Source organism: Apostichopus japonicus, chromosome 1 (genome assembly GCF_037975245.1).
Source record: "Apostichopus japonicus isolate 1M-3 chromosome 1, ASM3797524v1, whole genome shotgun sequence".
NCBI classification, from domain to species: Eukaryota; Metazoa; Echinodermata; class Holothuroidea; order Aspidochirotida; family Stichopodidae; genus Apostichopus; species Apostichopus japonicus.
In genome coordinates this window covers 15,757,305-15,773,283 of record NC_092561.1, presented here as the reverse complement: position 1 = coordinate 15,773,283, position 15,979 = coordinate 15,757,305, and the positions used below count along the sequence as shown (strand labels likewise).

The window sequence follows — 15,979 nt, the reverse complement described above, 5'->3', positions numbered from 1 at the left end:
ATTGAGTAATGTAGTGTCCACGGTACACAAACCTTACATAGATTCTGTAGGCTACAGTTTTATATTTTTAGTACTTTCTCATGATCAGTTTCATCAAAATTTCAGAAACTATAAATTTGAGCTTGGATATATATCCAGAGAGCAAAATGAAACCTTTCTTGTTAATTTGATATGATTTTGGGTGGTAGAAATGACTGAAACTATACCCCCTCAGAAAGAGTACCACAATCTGTGCTACTAGGTTATATGTTAAAGTCCTACACATGGTACAGTATTTTGGTTATTTCTTCATGAACAAATGATTTCGAATGTCCCAAAAGGTACATGCGAGTTGAAAAACAGTTTTTCTTTATAAAGAAACATGAAAAGAAGGTAATTAGTCCAAAACTCTCTAATTTACACTGTTGAGTTCATGCATGTTTGATTTTTGCACTGACAGTTTTGTGCATCATAGTAAATATGGAAGGGTGTGTGGTTGCTTTGTGGCCTAATATTAACCTTAAAATAAAGAGTTAAAGTTCTTGAAATTGTTCATGGTAGTCTGAAAATAGGTGATCTTTAACTGCCAGGCATGGAATTTCGCCCAAATAGGTTTTTTCTGTCAATTATTTGACTAATTCTATCCCTCATCACAAAATAACTGTGTGTGATATGCTGAGCATAGGCTATTTACACAGTGTGGATGTAGTCGTGTTTTACAAATTGGCTCATTTCATCACCAAATAATTGCGTAAAACGTCTGGAATGGTACTGGGTAGTTGAAGATATATTATTTAGACAATTCTGATGATGGAGAGCTGTCTGTTTCCCAATTTGACCTAATGACAGTCCTAAACCTGACCAAAGGTATATATGATATCTATGAAGCTATGGTAGATAGCACTACCAGCATTAGCACCTGCAGATCGAGCGATGAAATCTAGTTGAATTTAACGTAAAATCGCTTTATCTGTAGATTAAAATAGTGGACGATCGCTAGAAATGTTGTTTTCTATCCAAAACTTGCACGTTTGTGTTAATTGTTCCCCATTTGACCTAATTACAGCACGAAAACTGACCAAAGTCTTGACTGTACCTAGGGAGCTATACTTGCGTACGTAGATAGTATCAGCATAAGCACCTACATGTAGATCGAGCGATGGAATTGGGTTGAATTTAACGTAAAATCGCTTAATCAGTAGTTTAAAATTATGCACGATCGCTAGAAATTTTGTTTTCTACCTAAAACTTGCACGTTTGTGTTCATTGTTCCCCATTGGACCTAATTACAGCACGAAAACTGACCGAAAGCTTGATTGTACCAATTGCTAAAATCGTGTACGATAAAGCCCTATACTAGTCCATAGGACCAGTCTCGATTTAGTACATTTTTGAAATTGGGCTGATTTGAACACAAAACATGTTGTCGTTAACTTGAATACGTGTGTAGATCATGATATTATTGATTTCTATCCAAAATTTACCAATTCCTGGCTATAACTGACCAATTGACCTAATTACAACACGAAAACTGACCAAAGTGTTGATTGTACCAATTGCTAAAATCGTGTACGATAAAGGCCTATACCAGTCCATGGGATCAGTCTCGATTTAGTACATTTTTGCAATTGGGCTGATTTGAACACAAAACATGTTGTCGTTAACTTGAAAACGTGTGTAGAACATGATATTATAGTTTTCTGTCCGAAAGTTACTTATTTGGGACGAAGGTCTACGATTTGACCTAGTTACAACATGAAAACTGAACAAAGTCTTGAACGGACCTATGCAGAGATCACTGTGTATGTTTGTAGCACTAACGCTAATACACATGTTTTGACCTAGTACATTCATAGTAATATGGCTTGTTTGATCGTGAAAACATTTATTCAGTAATATAAAAAGGTATGCGAAGCTTTAAAATTTTGTTTTCTTTCCAAAAATTATTTGTTTGGGGTAAATCTTTATCATTTGACCTAGTGAGAAGCAAAAAGCGAACACAGGACAGGATGTTACGTATACCTTTGTCAACGTTACGTTGAAGTCAATTGGTAGGCTACAGAGTTGGTCAAATTTGGAATAGCTCATCAAATGGACGATTACTTTCCTAATTCGGCGTTTAAGATGTTGAAATTTCAAGCAATTTAAAGAACATGGATTATTCCTCTTCAAATTTAATTTATCTGGAAATGTACGTTTGAAAGACATCGTGGCAAGTGTTTTTCATCAGCAGTATCATATTTGTACAAACGACCATCATATACCTTCATCAATCGTTGCAAAATCAAGCTGCCACGAGCCGATAAGTAGTAGGATTTCTCCCAAAATATCGGTCCTCCACAATATCTGAGCAAATTTCATGTAGAAATAATAGTTTTCTACCATCGGAAGTATTATTTCAATAGATTTATTCATGCTTGAATTAGGGCGAAGAAGGTTCCCAGAGTCCAGTTGTAGCTGACGACATGATCAGAGCTTTCAGCACTTCAGTCTTTGTACACATGCTTTCGAGCAGTGTAGAGGATTTAGTCAAGCCTAGAATTTGTCCCATTTCTTTCTCAGATCCCCATTTCTACTGCAATAAAAGGTAGAAATCAACTAAAGAAATACTTTTTAACCATTAATGGTACAATTCAGGGAGGTTTTTGCTAAAAATCTACAAACTTAAGCACTAAAACTAGCAGAGATTGGGGTGTAATATTGTTGGAAATGAATAATGCTGTGGAAACCTAAGGATTGCACTCATGCATTTACCTTCTTTTGAGAAACAATATTGAACCAAAACTGATAAAATGAATGAAATTCATCTTCGAAATGTGTTTTCTGACTCTGAGTAGACACTCGGGAGTATTTGACCTGATTTGGTATCAATGACAGGGCTGAAACTAGACCACCTCATATGCGACAGAATGACTTATACAACTGAACTACACACCACTGTACTAGTAAGTGTATAGCATTTTGCTAATTTCTTCATCAAGAAATGGACTAAAATGCTTGAAAAATTCCATGTGATCTAACTGATATATAATCTTTGATTAACAAACAGAAGCATATGGTTTATGATTGAAAATTGACAAAATTACACCATAAACCTGAGATGATTGAGTATTGTAGTGTCCACGGTACACAAACCTTACATTGATTCTGAATGCTACAGTTATGTATTTTTAGTGCTTTCTCATAAAAAATTTCATCAAAATTTCAGAAACTATAAATGTGAGCTTGGATATATATCTAGAGAGCAAAATGAAACCTGTCTTGTTAATTTGATATGATTTTGGGTGGTAGAAATGACTGAAACTATACCCCCTCAAAAAGAGTACCACACCCTGTGCTGCTAGGTTATATGTTAAAGTTCTACACATGGTACAATATTTTGGTTATTTTTTCATGAAGAAATGATTTCGAATGTCCTAAAAGGTACATGCGAGTTGAAAAACATGTTTTCTTCATAAAGAAGCCTGAAAAGAAGGTCATTAATCCAGAACTCTCTAATTTACACTGTTGAGTTCCTGCATGTTTGACTTTTGCACTGACAGTTTGGTGCATAATAGTAAATATGGAAGGGTGTGTGGTTGCTTTGTGGCCTAATATTAACCTTAAAATAAAGAGTTAAAGTTCTTGATATTGTTCATGGTAGTCTGAAAATATGTGATCTTTAACTGCCTGGCATGGAATTTCGCCCAAATATGTTTTTTCTGTCAATTATTTGACTAATTCTATCCCTCATCACAAAGCAACAGTGTGCGATATGCTGAGCATAGGCAATTTACACACTGTCGTTGTGGTCGTGTTTACCAAAATGGCTCATTTCATCACCAAATAATTACGTAAAACGTCTGGAATGGTAATAGGTGGTAGAAGATACATAATTAAGACAATTCTGATGATGGAGAGCTGACTGTTTCCTAATTTGACCTAATGACAGTCCAAAAGCTGACCAAAGGTATAGATTCTATCTATGAAGCTATCGTATATAGCACTTCCAACATGGGCACCTACAGGTCGAGCTATGGAATCCGGTTGAATTTAACGTGAACTCGCTTTTTCATGAGATTAAAATAGTAAACGATCGCTAGAAATTTTGTTTTCTATCTAAAACTTGCACGTTTGTGTTAATTGCTTCCCACTGGACCTAATGAGAGCACGAAAACTGACCAAAGTCTTGACTGTACCTAGGGAGCTATACTTGCGTACGTAGATAGTATCAGCATAAGCACCTACATATGTAGATCGAGCGATGGAATTGGGTTGAATTTAACGTAAAATCGCTTAATCAGTAGTTTAAAATTATGCACGATCGCTAGAAATTTTGTTTTCTACCTAAAACTTGCACGTTTGTGTTCATTGTTCCCCATTGGACCTAATTACAGCACGAAAACTGACCGAAAGCTTGATTGTACCAATTGCTAAAATCGTGTACGATAAAGCCCTATACTAGTCCATAGGACCAGTCTCGATTTGGTACATTTTTGAAATTGGGCTGATTTGAACACAAAACATGTTGTCGTTAACTTGAATACGTGTGTAGATCATGATATTATTGATTTCTATCCAAAATTTACCAATTCCTGGCGATAACTGACCAATTGACCTAATTACAACACGAAAACTGACCAAAGTGTTGATTGTACCAATTGCTAAAATCGTGTACGATAAAGGCCTATACCAGTCCATGGGACCAGTCTCGATTTAGTACATTTTTGCAATTGGGCTGATTTGAACACAAAACATGTTGTCGTTAACTTGAAAATGTGTGTAGAACATGATATTATAGTTTTCTGTCCGAAAGTTACTTATTTGGGACGAAGGTTTACGATTTGACCTAGTTACAACATGAAAACTGAACAAAGTCTCGAATGAACCTATGCAGAGATCACTGTGTATGTTTGTAGCACTAAGGCCAATACACATGTTTTGACCTAGTACATTCATAGTAGTATGGCTTGTTTGATCGTGAAAACATTTATTCAGTAATATAAAAAGGTATGCGAAGCCTTAAAATTTTGTTTTCTTTCCAAAAATTATTTGTCTGGGGTAAATCTTTGCCATTTGACCTAGTGAGAAGCAAAAAGCGAACACAGGACAGGATGTTACGTATACCTTTGTCAACGTTACGTTGAAGTCAATTGGTAGGCTACAGAGTTGGTCAAATTTGGAATAGCTCATCAAATGGACGATTACTCTCCTAATTTGGCGTTTAAGATGTTGAAATTTCAAGCAATTTAAAGAACATGGATTATTCGACTTCAAATTTAATTTATCTGGAAATGTACGTTTGAAAGACATCGTGGCAAGTGTTTTTCATCAGCAGTATCATATTTGTACAAACGACCATCATATACCTTCATCAATCGTTGCAAAATCAAGCTGCCACGAGCCGATAAGTAGTAGGATTTCTCCCAAAATATCGGTCCTCCACAATATCTGAGCAAATTTCATGTAGAAATAATAGTTTTCTACCGTAGGAAGTATTATTTCAATAGATTTATTCATGCTTGAATTAGGGCGAAGAAGTTTCCCAGAGTCCAGTTGTAGCTGACGACATGATCAGAGCTTTCAGCACTTCAGTCTTTGTACACATGCTTTCGAGCAGTGTAGAGGATTTAGTCAAGCCTAGAATTTGTCCCATTTCTTTCTCAGATCCCCATTTCTACTGCAATAAAAGGTAGAAATCAACTAAAGAAATACTTTTTAACCATTAATGGTACAATTCAGGGAGGTTTTTGCTAAAAATCTACAAACTTAAGCACTAAAACTAGCAGAGATTGGGGTGTAATATTGTTGGAAATGAATAATGCTGTAAAAACTTTAGGATTGCACTCCTGCATTTACCTTCTTTTGAGAAACAATATTCAACCAAAACTGTTCAAATGAATGAAAATCATCTTCGAAATGTGCTTTGTGACTCTGAGTAGACACTCGGGAGTATTTGACCTGATCTGGTATCAATGACAGGGCTGAAACTAGACCCCCTCATATGTGACAGATTTATTTATACCACTGAACTACACACCACTGTACTAGTAAGTGTAGAGCATTTTGCCAATTTCTCCATCAAGAAATGGACTAAAATGTTTGAAAATGTGCATGTGATCTTACTGATATATACTCTTTGATAAATAAACAGAAGCATATGGTTTATGACTGAAAATTGACAAAATTACACCATAAAACTGAGATGATTGAGTATTGTAGTGCCACGGTACACAAACCTTACATTGAATCTGAAGGCTACAGTTTTGTAATTTTAGTGCTTTCTCATAATCAGTTTTATCAAACTTTCGAAAACTATAGATGTGAGCTTGGATATATATCTAGAGAGCAAAATGAAACCTGTCTTGTTAATTTGATATGATTTTGGGTGGTAGAAATGACTGAAACTATACCCCCTCAAAAAGAGTACCACGCTCTGTGCTGTTAGGTTATATGTTAAAGTTCTACACATGGTACAGTATTTTGGTTATTTTTTCATGAACAAATGATTTCGAATATCTCGAAAGGTACATGTGAGTTGGAAAACATGTTTTCTTTATAAAGAAACCTGAAAAGAAGGTCATTAGTCCGGAACTCTCTAATTTACTCTGTTGAGTTGGTGTAGGTTTGATTTTTACACTGACAGTTTTGTGCATAGTAGTAAATATGGAAGGGTGTGTGGTTGCTTTGTGGCCTAATATTAACCTTAAAATGAAGAGCTGAAGTTCTTGAAATTATTCATGGTAGTCTGAAAATATGTGATCTTAACTGTTAGACATGGAATTTTGCCCAAATATGTTTCTTCTGTCAATTATTTGACTAATTCTAGCCCTCATCACAACATAACTGTGTGTGATATGCTGAGCATAAGCTATTTACACACTGTCGTTGTGGTCGTGTTTACCAAATTGGCTCATTTCATCACTAAACAATTACGTAAAAACGTCTGGAATGGTACTGGGTAGTTCATGAAACATTTCTTAGACAATTCTGATGATGGAGAGCTGAATGTTTCCCAATTTGACCTAATGACAGTCCAAACCCTGACCAAAGGTATAGACTATATCTATGAAGCTATGGTAGTTGGCACTACCAGCGTTAGTACCTGCAGATCGAGCGATGGAATCCGGTTGAATTTAACGTTAAATCGCTTTCTCAGTCATTTAAAATAGTAGACGATCGCTAGAAATTTTTGTTTTCTATCTAAAGCTTGCACGTTTGTGTTGATTGTTCCCCATTGGACCTAATTACAGCACGAAAACTGACCAAAGTTTTGATTGTACCAATTGCTAAAATCGTGTACAATAAAGGCCTATACCAGTCCATAGGACCAGTCTCGATTTAGTACATTTTTGCAATTGGGCTGATTTGAACACAAAACATTTAGTCGTTAACTTGACAACGTGTGTAGATCATGATATTATTGATTTCTATCCAAAATTTACTCATTCGTGGCGATAACTGACCAATTGACCTAATTACAGCACGAAAACTGACCTAAAGTCTTGACTGTACCTAGGGTGCTATACTTGCGTATGTATATAGTACTATCAAAGTACCAGCATAAGCACCTACATGTAGATCGAGCGATGGAATTGGGTTGAATTTAACGTTAAATCGCTTTATCAGTAGTTTAAAATAGTGGACGATCGCTAGAAATTTTGTTTTCTATCCAAAACTTGCACGTTTGTGTTGATTGTTTCCCATTGGACCTAATTAAAGCACAAAAACTGACCAAAGTCTTGACTGTACCTAGGGTGCTATACTTGCATTGTATATAGTACTATCAAAGTACCAGCATAAGCACCTACATATAGATCGAGCGATGGAATTGGGTTGAATTTAACATTAAATCGCTTTATCAGTAGATTAAAATGGTAGACGATCGCAAGAAATTTTGTTTTCTATCCAAAACTTGCACGTTTGTGTTAATTGTTCCCAATTGGACCTAATTACAGCACGAAAACTGAGCAAAGTCTCGAATGTACCTAGGGTGCTATACTTGCGTATGTATAAAGTACTATCAAAGTACCAGCATAAGCACCTACATGTAGATCGAGCGATGGAATTGGGTTGAATTTAACGTTAAATCGCTTTATCAGTAGATTAAAATAGCAGACGATCGTCAGAAATTTTGTTTTCTATCCAAAACTTGCACGTTTGTGTTGATTGTTCCCCATTGGACCTAATTACAGCACGAAAACTGACCAAAGTCTTGATTGTACCAATGGCTAAAATCGTGTACGATAAAGGCCTATACCAGTCCATGGGACCAGTCTCGATTTAGTACATTTTTGCAATTGGGCTGATTTGAACACAAAACATTTAGTCGTTAACTTGGAAACGTGTGTAGAACATGATATTATAGTTTTCTGTCCGTAAGCTACTTATTTGGGACGATAATTTACGATTTGACCTAGTTACAGCATGAAAACTGAACAAAGTCTCGAATGAACCTATGCAGATATCACTGTGTATGTTTGTAGCACTAAGGCCAATACACATGTTTTGACCTAGTACATTCATAGTAATATGGCTTGTTTGATCGTGAAAACATTTATTCAGTAATATGAAAAGGTATGTGAAGCCTAACAATTGTGTTTTCTTTCCCAAAATTATTTGTCTGGGGTAAATCTTTGTCATTTGATCTAGCAATAAGCAAAAAGCGAACACAGGTCAGGATGTTACGTATACCTTTTTGTGTGTTACGTTGTAGTCAATTGGTAGGCTACACAGTTCGTCAAGTTTGGAATAGCTCACCAAATGGACGATTACTTTCCTAATTTGGCGTTGAAGATGTTAAAAATCACAGCATTTTAAAGAACATGGATTATTCCACTTCAAATCTAATTTATCTGAAAATGTACGTTTGAATGACATCATGGTAATTGTGTTTTACATCAGCAGTATCATATTTGTACAAACGACAATCGTATACCTTCATCAATCGTTGGAAAATCTAGCTGCCACGAAGCGATAAATAGTACGATTTCTCTCAAAATATCGGTCCTCCACAACTTCTGAGCAAATTTCATGTAGAAATAATAGTTTTCTGCAGTAGGAAGTATTATTTCAATAGATTTATTCATGTCGGAATTAGAGCGAAGAAGTTTTCCCGAGTCCAGTTGTAGCTGACGACATGATCAGATCTTTCAGCTCTTCAGTCTTTGTTACACGTGCTTCACGAGTAATGTAGAGAATTTAATCAAGCCAGAATTTGTCCTATTTCTTTCTCATATCCTCATTTCTCCTGCAATAAAAGGTAGAAATGAAATTAAGAAATATTTTTCACTCTTTAATGGTACAAATCAGGAAGGTTTTTGCAAAAAAACTACAAATTTTAACACAAAAACTAGCAGAGAGTGGGGTGTAATATTGTTGGAAATGAATAATGCTGTGAAAACCTTAGGATTGCATTGATGCATTTACCTTCTTTTGAGTAAAAATATTCAACCAAAACTGTTAAAATGAATGAAATTCATCTTCGAAATGTGTTTTCTGACTCTGAGTAGACACTCGGGAGTATTTGACCTGATTTGGTATCAATGACAGGGCTGAAACTAGACCACCTCATATGTGACAGAATGACTTATACAACCCAACTACACACCACTGTATTAGTAAGTGTATAGCATTTTGCCAATTTCTTCATCAAGAAATGGACTAAAATGCTTACAAAATTGTGTGAGGACTCACTGATATATATTCTTGGATAAGTAAACAGAAGCAAATGGTTTATGTCTGAAAATTGACAAATTTACACCATAAAACTGAGAAGATTGAGTTTTGTAGTGTCCACGGTACACAAACCTTACATTGATTCTGAATGCTACAGTTTTGTATTTTTAGTGCTTTCTCATCAAACATTTCATCAAACTTTCAGAAACTATACATATGAGCTTGGATATATATCTAGAGAGCAAAATGAAACCTGTCTTGTTAATTTGAAATGATTTTGGGTGGTAGAAATGACTGAAACTATACCCCCTCAAAAAGAGTACCACACTCTGTGCTGCTAGGTTATATGTTAAAGTTCTACACATGGTACAGTATTTTGGTTATTTTTTCATGAACAAATGATTTCGAGTGTCTCAAAAGGTACATATGAGTTGAAAAACATGTTTTCTATATGAAGAAACCTGAAAAGAAGGTCATTAGTCCAGAACTCTCTAATTTACTCTGTTGAGTTGGTGTAGGTTTGATTTTTGCACTGACAGTTTTGTGCATAATAGTAAATATGGAAGGGTGTGTGGTTGCTTTGTGGCCTTGTATTAACCTTTAAATGAAGAGCTAAAGTTCTTGAAATTGTTCATGGTAGTCTGATAATATGTGATCTTTAACTGGCAGGCATGGAATTTCGCCAAAATATGTTTTTTCTGTCAAATATTTGACTAATTCTATCCCTCATCACAAAATAACTGTGTGTGATATGCTGAGCATAGGCAATTTACACACTGTGGATGTAGTCGTGTTTTACAAATTGGCTTATTTTATCACAGAATAATTACGTAAAACGTCTGGAATGATACTGGATAGTTGAAGATAGATAATTTAGACAATTCTGATGATGGAGAGCTTACTGTTTCCCAATTAGACCTAATGACAGTCCAAAACCTGACAAAAGGTATATATGATGTCTATGAAGCTATGGCAGATAGCACTACCAGCATTAGCACCTGCAAATCGAGCGATGGAATCCGGTTGAATATAACGTTAAATCGCTTTTTCAGTCGATTAAAATAGTGGAGGATCGCTAGAAATTTTGTTTTCTATCCAAAACTTGCACATTTGTATTAATTGTTCCCAATTGGACCTAATTACAGCACGAAAACTCACCAAAGTCTTGACTGTACCTAGGGTGCTATACTTGCGTACGTAGATAGTACCATCAAAGTATCAGCAGAGGCACCTACATGTTGATCGAGCGATGGAATTGGGTTGAATTTAACGTAAAATCGCTTTATCAGTAGATAAAAATAGTGGACGATCGCTAGAAATTTTGTTTTCTACATAGAACTTGCACGATTGTGTTTATTGTTCCCCATTGAACCTAATTACAGCACGAAAACTGACCAAAGGCTTAATGTACCAATTGCTAAAATCGTGTACGATAAAGGCCTATACCAGTCCATAGGACCAATCTCGATTTGGTACATTTTTGCAATTGGGCTGATTCGGACACAAAACATGTTGTCGTTAACTTGAAAACGTGTGAAGATCATAATATTATTGATTTCTATCGAAAATTAGCTTATTCCTGGCGATAACTGACCAATTGACCTAATTACAGCACGAAAACTGACCAATATCTTGATTGTACCAATTGCTATTATCGTGTACGATAAAGGCCTATACCAGTCTATAGGACCAGCCTCGATTTAGTACATGTTTGAAATTGGGCTGATTTGAACACAAAACATGTTGTCGTTAACTTGAAAACTTGTGTAGAACATGATATTATAGTTTTCTGTCCGAAAGTTACCTATTTGGGACGAAGGTCTACGATTTGACCTAGTTACAACATGAAAACTGAACAAAGTCTTGAACGGACCTATGCAGATATCACTGTGTATGTTTGTAGCACTAAGGCCAATACACATGTTTTGACCTAGTACATTCATAGTAATATGGCTTGTTTGATCGTGAAAACATTTATTCAGTGATATAAAAAGGTATGCGAAGCCTTAAAACTTTGTTTTCTTTCCAAAAATTATTTGCCTGGGGTAAATCTTTGTCATTTGACCTAGTGAGAAGCAAAAAGCCAACACAGGTCAGGATGTTACGTATACCTTTTTGTGTGTTACGTTGTAGTCAATTGGTAGGCTACAGAGTTCGTCAAGTTTGGAATAGCTCACCAAATGGACGATTACTTTCCTAATTTGGCGTTCAAGACGTTGAAAATCCCAGCGTTTTAAAAAAACATGGATTATTCCACTTCAAATTTAATTTATCTGAAAATGTACGTTTGAATGACATCATGGCAAGTGTTTTACATCAGCAGGATCATTTTTGTACAAACGACCATCATATACCTTCATCAATCGTTGCAAAATCATGCTGCCACGAAGCGATAGATAGTAGGATTTCTCCCAAAATATCGGTCCTCCACAACTTCTGAGCAAATTTCATGTAGAAATATTAGTTTTCTACAATAGGAAGTATTATTTCAATAGATTTATTCATGCTGGAATTAAGGCGAAGAAGTTTTCCCGAGTCCAGTTGTAGCTGACGACATGATCAGAGTCTCAGCTCTTCGGTCTTTGTACACGAGCTTTACGAGTAATGCAGAGGATTTGGTCAAGCCTAGAATTTGTCCCATTTCTTTCTCAAATCCTCATTTTTACTGCAATAAAAGGTAGAAATGAAATTAAGAAATACTTTCAATTCATTAATGCTACAAATGAGGGAGGCTTTTGCAAAAAAACTACAAATTTTAACACTAAAACTAGCAGAGAGTGGGGTGTAATAATGTTGGAAATGAATAATGGTGTAAAAACCTTAGGATTGCACTCATGCATTTACCTTCTTTTGAGAAACAATATTCAACCAAAACTGTTAAAATGAATGAAATTCATCTTCGAAATGTGTTTTCTGACTCTGAGTAGACACTCGGGAGTATTTGAACTGATTTGGTATCAATGACAGGGCTGTAACTAGACCACCTCATATATGACAGAATGACTTATACAACTGAACTATACACCACTGTATTAGTAAGTGTATAGCATTTTGCCAATTTCTTCATCAAGAAATGGGCTAAAATGCTTGAAAATGTGCATGTGATCTCACTGATATATAATCTTTGATAAATAAACAGAAGCATATGGTTTATGTCTGAAAATTGACAAATTTACACCATAAAACTGAGATGATTGAGTATTGTAGTGTCCACGGTACACAAACCTTACATTGATTCTGAAGGCTACAGTTTTGTATTTTTAGTGCTTTCTCATAAAAAATTTCATCAAAATTTCAGAAACTATAAATGTGAGCTTGGATATATATCTAGAGAGCAAAATGAAACCTGTCTTGTTAATTTGATATGATTTAGGGTAGTAGAAATGACTGAAACTATACCCCCTCAAAAAGAGCACCACACTCTGTGCTGCTAGGTTATATGTTAAAGTCCTACACATGGTACAGTATTTTGTTTATTTTTTCATGAAAAAATGATTTCGAATGTCCCAAAAGGTACATGCGAGCGGAAAAACATTTTTTCTTTATAAAGAAACATGAAAAGAAGTTAATTAGTCCAGAACTCTCTAATTTACACTGTTGAGTTACTGCATGTTTGATTTTTGCAGTGAGAGTTTTGTGCATAATAGAAAATATAGAAGGGTGTGTGGTTGCTTTGTGGCCTAGTATTAACCTTAAAATGAAGAGTTAAAGTTCTTAAAATTGTTCATGGTAGTCTGAAAATATGTGATCTTTAACTGCCAGGCATGGAATTTCGCCCAAATATGTTTTTTCTGTCAATTATTTGACTAATTCTATCCCTCATCACAAAATAACTGTGTGTGATATGCTGAGCATAGGCTATTTACACACTGTGGATGTAGTCGTGTTTTACAAGTTGGCTTATTTCATCACCAAATAATTACGTAAAACGTCTGGAATGATACTGGGTAGTTGAAGATAGATTATTTAGACAATTCTGATGATGGAGAGCTGTCTGTTTCCCAATTTGACCTAATGACAGTCCAAAACCTGACCAAAGGTATATATGATGTCTATGAAGCTATGGTAGATAGCACTACCAGCATTAGCACCTGCAGATCGAGCGATGAAATCCACATGAATATAACGTAATATCGCTTTATCGGTAGATTAAAATAGTAGACGATCGCTAGAAATGTTGTTTTCTATCCAAAACTTGTACGTTTGTGTTAATTGGTCCCCATTGGACCTAATTACAGCAAGAAAACTGACCATAGTCTTGACTGTACCTAGGGTGCTATACTTGCGTACGTAGATAGTACTATCAAAGTATCAGCAGAGGCACCTACATGTAGAATGATGGAATTGGCTCAAATACAACGTTAACACGCTTTTTCAGTAGATTAAAATAGTGGACGATCTATAGAAATTTTGTTTTCTATCTAAAACTTGCACGTTTGTGTTAATTGTTCCCCATTGGACCTAATTACAGCACAAAATCTGACCAAAATCTTGATTTAGCCTATGGAGCTATACCTGCGTACGTAGATAGTGCTACACATATACCACAGTCACAGCATAAGCATCTGTAGATCGAGCGATGGAATTGGGTTAAATACAACGTTAAAACGCTTTATCAGTCAATTAAAATAGTGGACGATCTATAGAAATTTTGTTTTCTATCTAAAACTTGCACGTTTGTGTTAATTGATTACCATTGGACCTAATTACAGCACAAAATCTGACCAAAATCTTGATTTAGCCTATGGAGCTATACCTGCGTACGTAGATAGTGCTATATATATACGATAGTCACAGCATAAGCACCGCTAGATCGAACGATGGAATTGGGTTAAATACAACGTTAAAACGCTTTATCAGTAGATTATAATAGTGGACGATCTATAGAAATTTTGTTTTCTATCTAAAACTTGCACGTTTGTGTTAATTGATTACCATTGGACCTAATTACAGCACAAAATCTGACCAAAATCTTGATTTAGCCTATGGAGCTATACCTGCGTACGTAGATAGTGCTATATATATATACCATAGTCACAGCATAAGCACCTCTAGATCGAACGATGGAATTGGGTTAAATACAACGTTAAAACGCTTTATCAGTAGATTATAATAGTGGACGATCTATAGAAATTTTGTTTTCTATCTAAAACTTGCACGTTTGTGTTAATTGATTACCATTGGACCTAATTACAGCACGAAAACTGACCAATGTCATGATTATGCCTAGGGAGATATACTTGCGTATGTATAGTACTATAACAGTAACAGCATTAGCACCTGTAGATCGAGCGATAGGAATTGGGTTGAATGTAACGTTAAAACGCATTATCAGTTGAATAAAATAGTGGACGATCTATATAAATTTTGTTTTCTATCTAAAACTTGCAGGTTTGTGTTAATTTTTCCCCATTGGACCTAATTACAGCACAAAATCTGACCACATTCTTCTACTGTGACTTTGCGAGAGATACGTTGCACAGAAACACCGTTACGCAAGCACTAGGAGAATCGCAAAAATACCATTAATTTAAGGAATGCCGTTACAATGTGATAAACAAAATCGGGCATCTAATAAAACAAACAATGTGTTATGTCTCTGGGAATGTTATGTCCACCAAGATACGAAAATAGGACGTTAATCCTCCTTTTGGCACCGGTGGACACCATGAAATTGGCCATCATCTTGGTCGCGGATGAAAAATTATTATTGCAATTAATTATTTCGACCTAGGACGAGCCTGACTACTTAAGCCGACGACTCGACGGGAGGGCAGAAAGCCCCTGAAGGCAAAAGGCCCCTGCGGGCAAAAGGCCCCTGAAAGCCACTTTTTAGGGCAGAAAGCCCCTGAAAGCCACTTTACAGGGCAATAAGCCCCTGGTGGCCGGGCAAAAGGCCCCTGGAAATTTCTCTGGCAATAGCCTTTGCCCTGGCCTTACCACCTTTGCCCCTGCCAGTCATGATGAAGTAAATTTGGGTATGTTTTCGACTTGAAACGAATCAAAGAAATGATTTGCCTGCCGGAAAGCTCTCATTCAAGTAGTCCGGACTCTAAAGCTACAGCACAGTGCCCTTATGAGGGGATTCTATGCCACCCTTTGCCCTGATCGTACAATGCGTGAAAGAATTAAGAAAAGCTTCCGCATTGTGATTGGCCAGCTCGTGTGTGCTGTGCAATGCATAGCACGTGCTTTGTCAATATGGGAAGTTTTTCTGCTTCGCTGAAGTGATATCAAATCTGTCATAAATACATTTCGCAGCGTGGAGGACACTCATTCATTCATCGCTTTACTTACCGTATCGCAACGAAAACTTCACGTCCAAAATGGCACCAAAAGCTGC

The 15,979-nt window shown here is 36.0% G+C and overlaps 1 long non-coding RNA gene across 1 annotated transcript; it reads right to left on the bottom strand.

Annotated features, from left to right (window-relative positions):
• Positions 1-8,783: 8,783 nt before the first annotated feature.
• LOC139965416 (uncharacterized) lies at positions 8,784-15,722 on the bottom strand. Its single transcript, XR_011792252.1, has 3 exons — positions 14,917-15,722; positions 11,991-12,301; positions 8,784-9,208 (listed from the first exon to the last, which is right to left on the bottom strand). It is a non-coding gene; the product is annotated as an uncharacterized lncRNA (long non-coding RNA).
• Between the last annotated feature and the right edge of the window lie 257 nt (positions 15,723-15,979).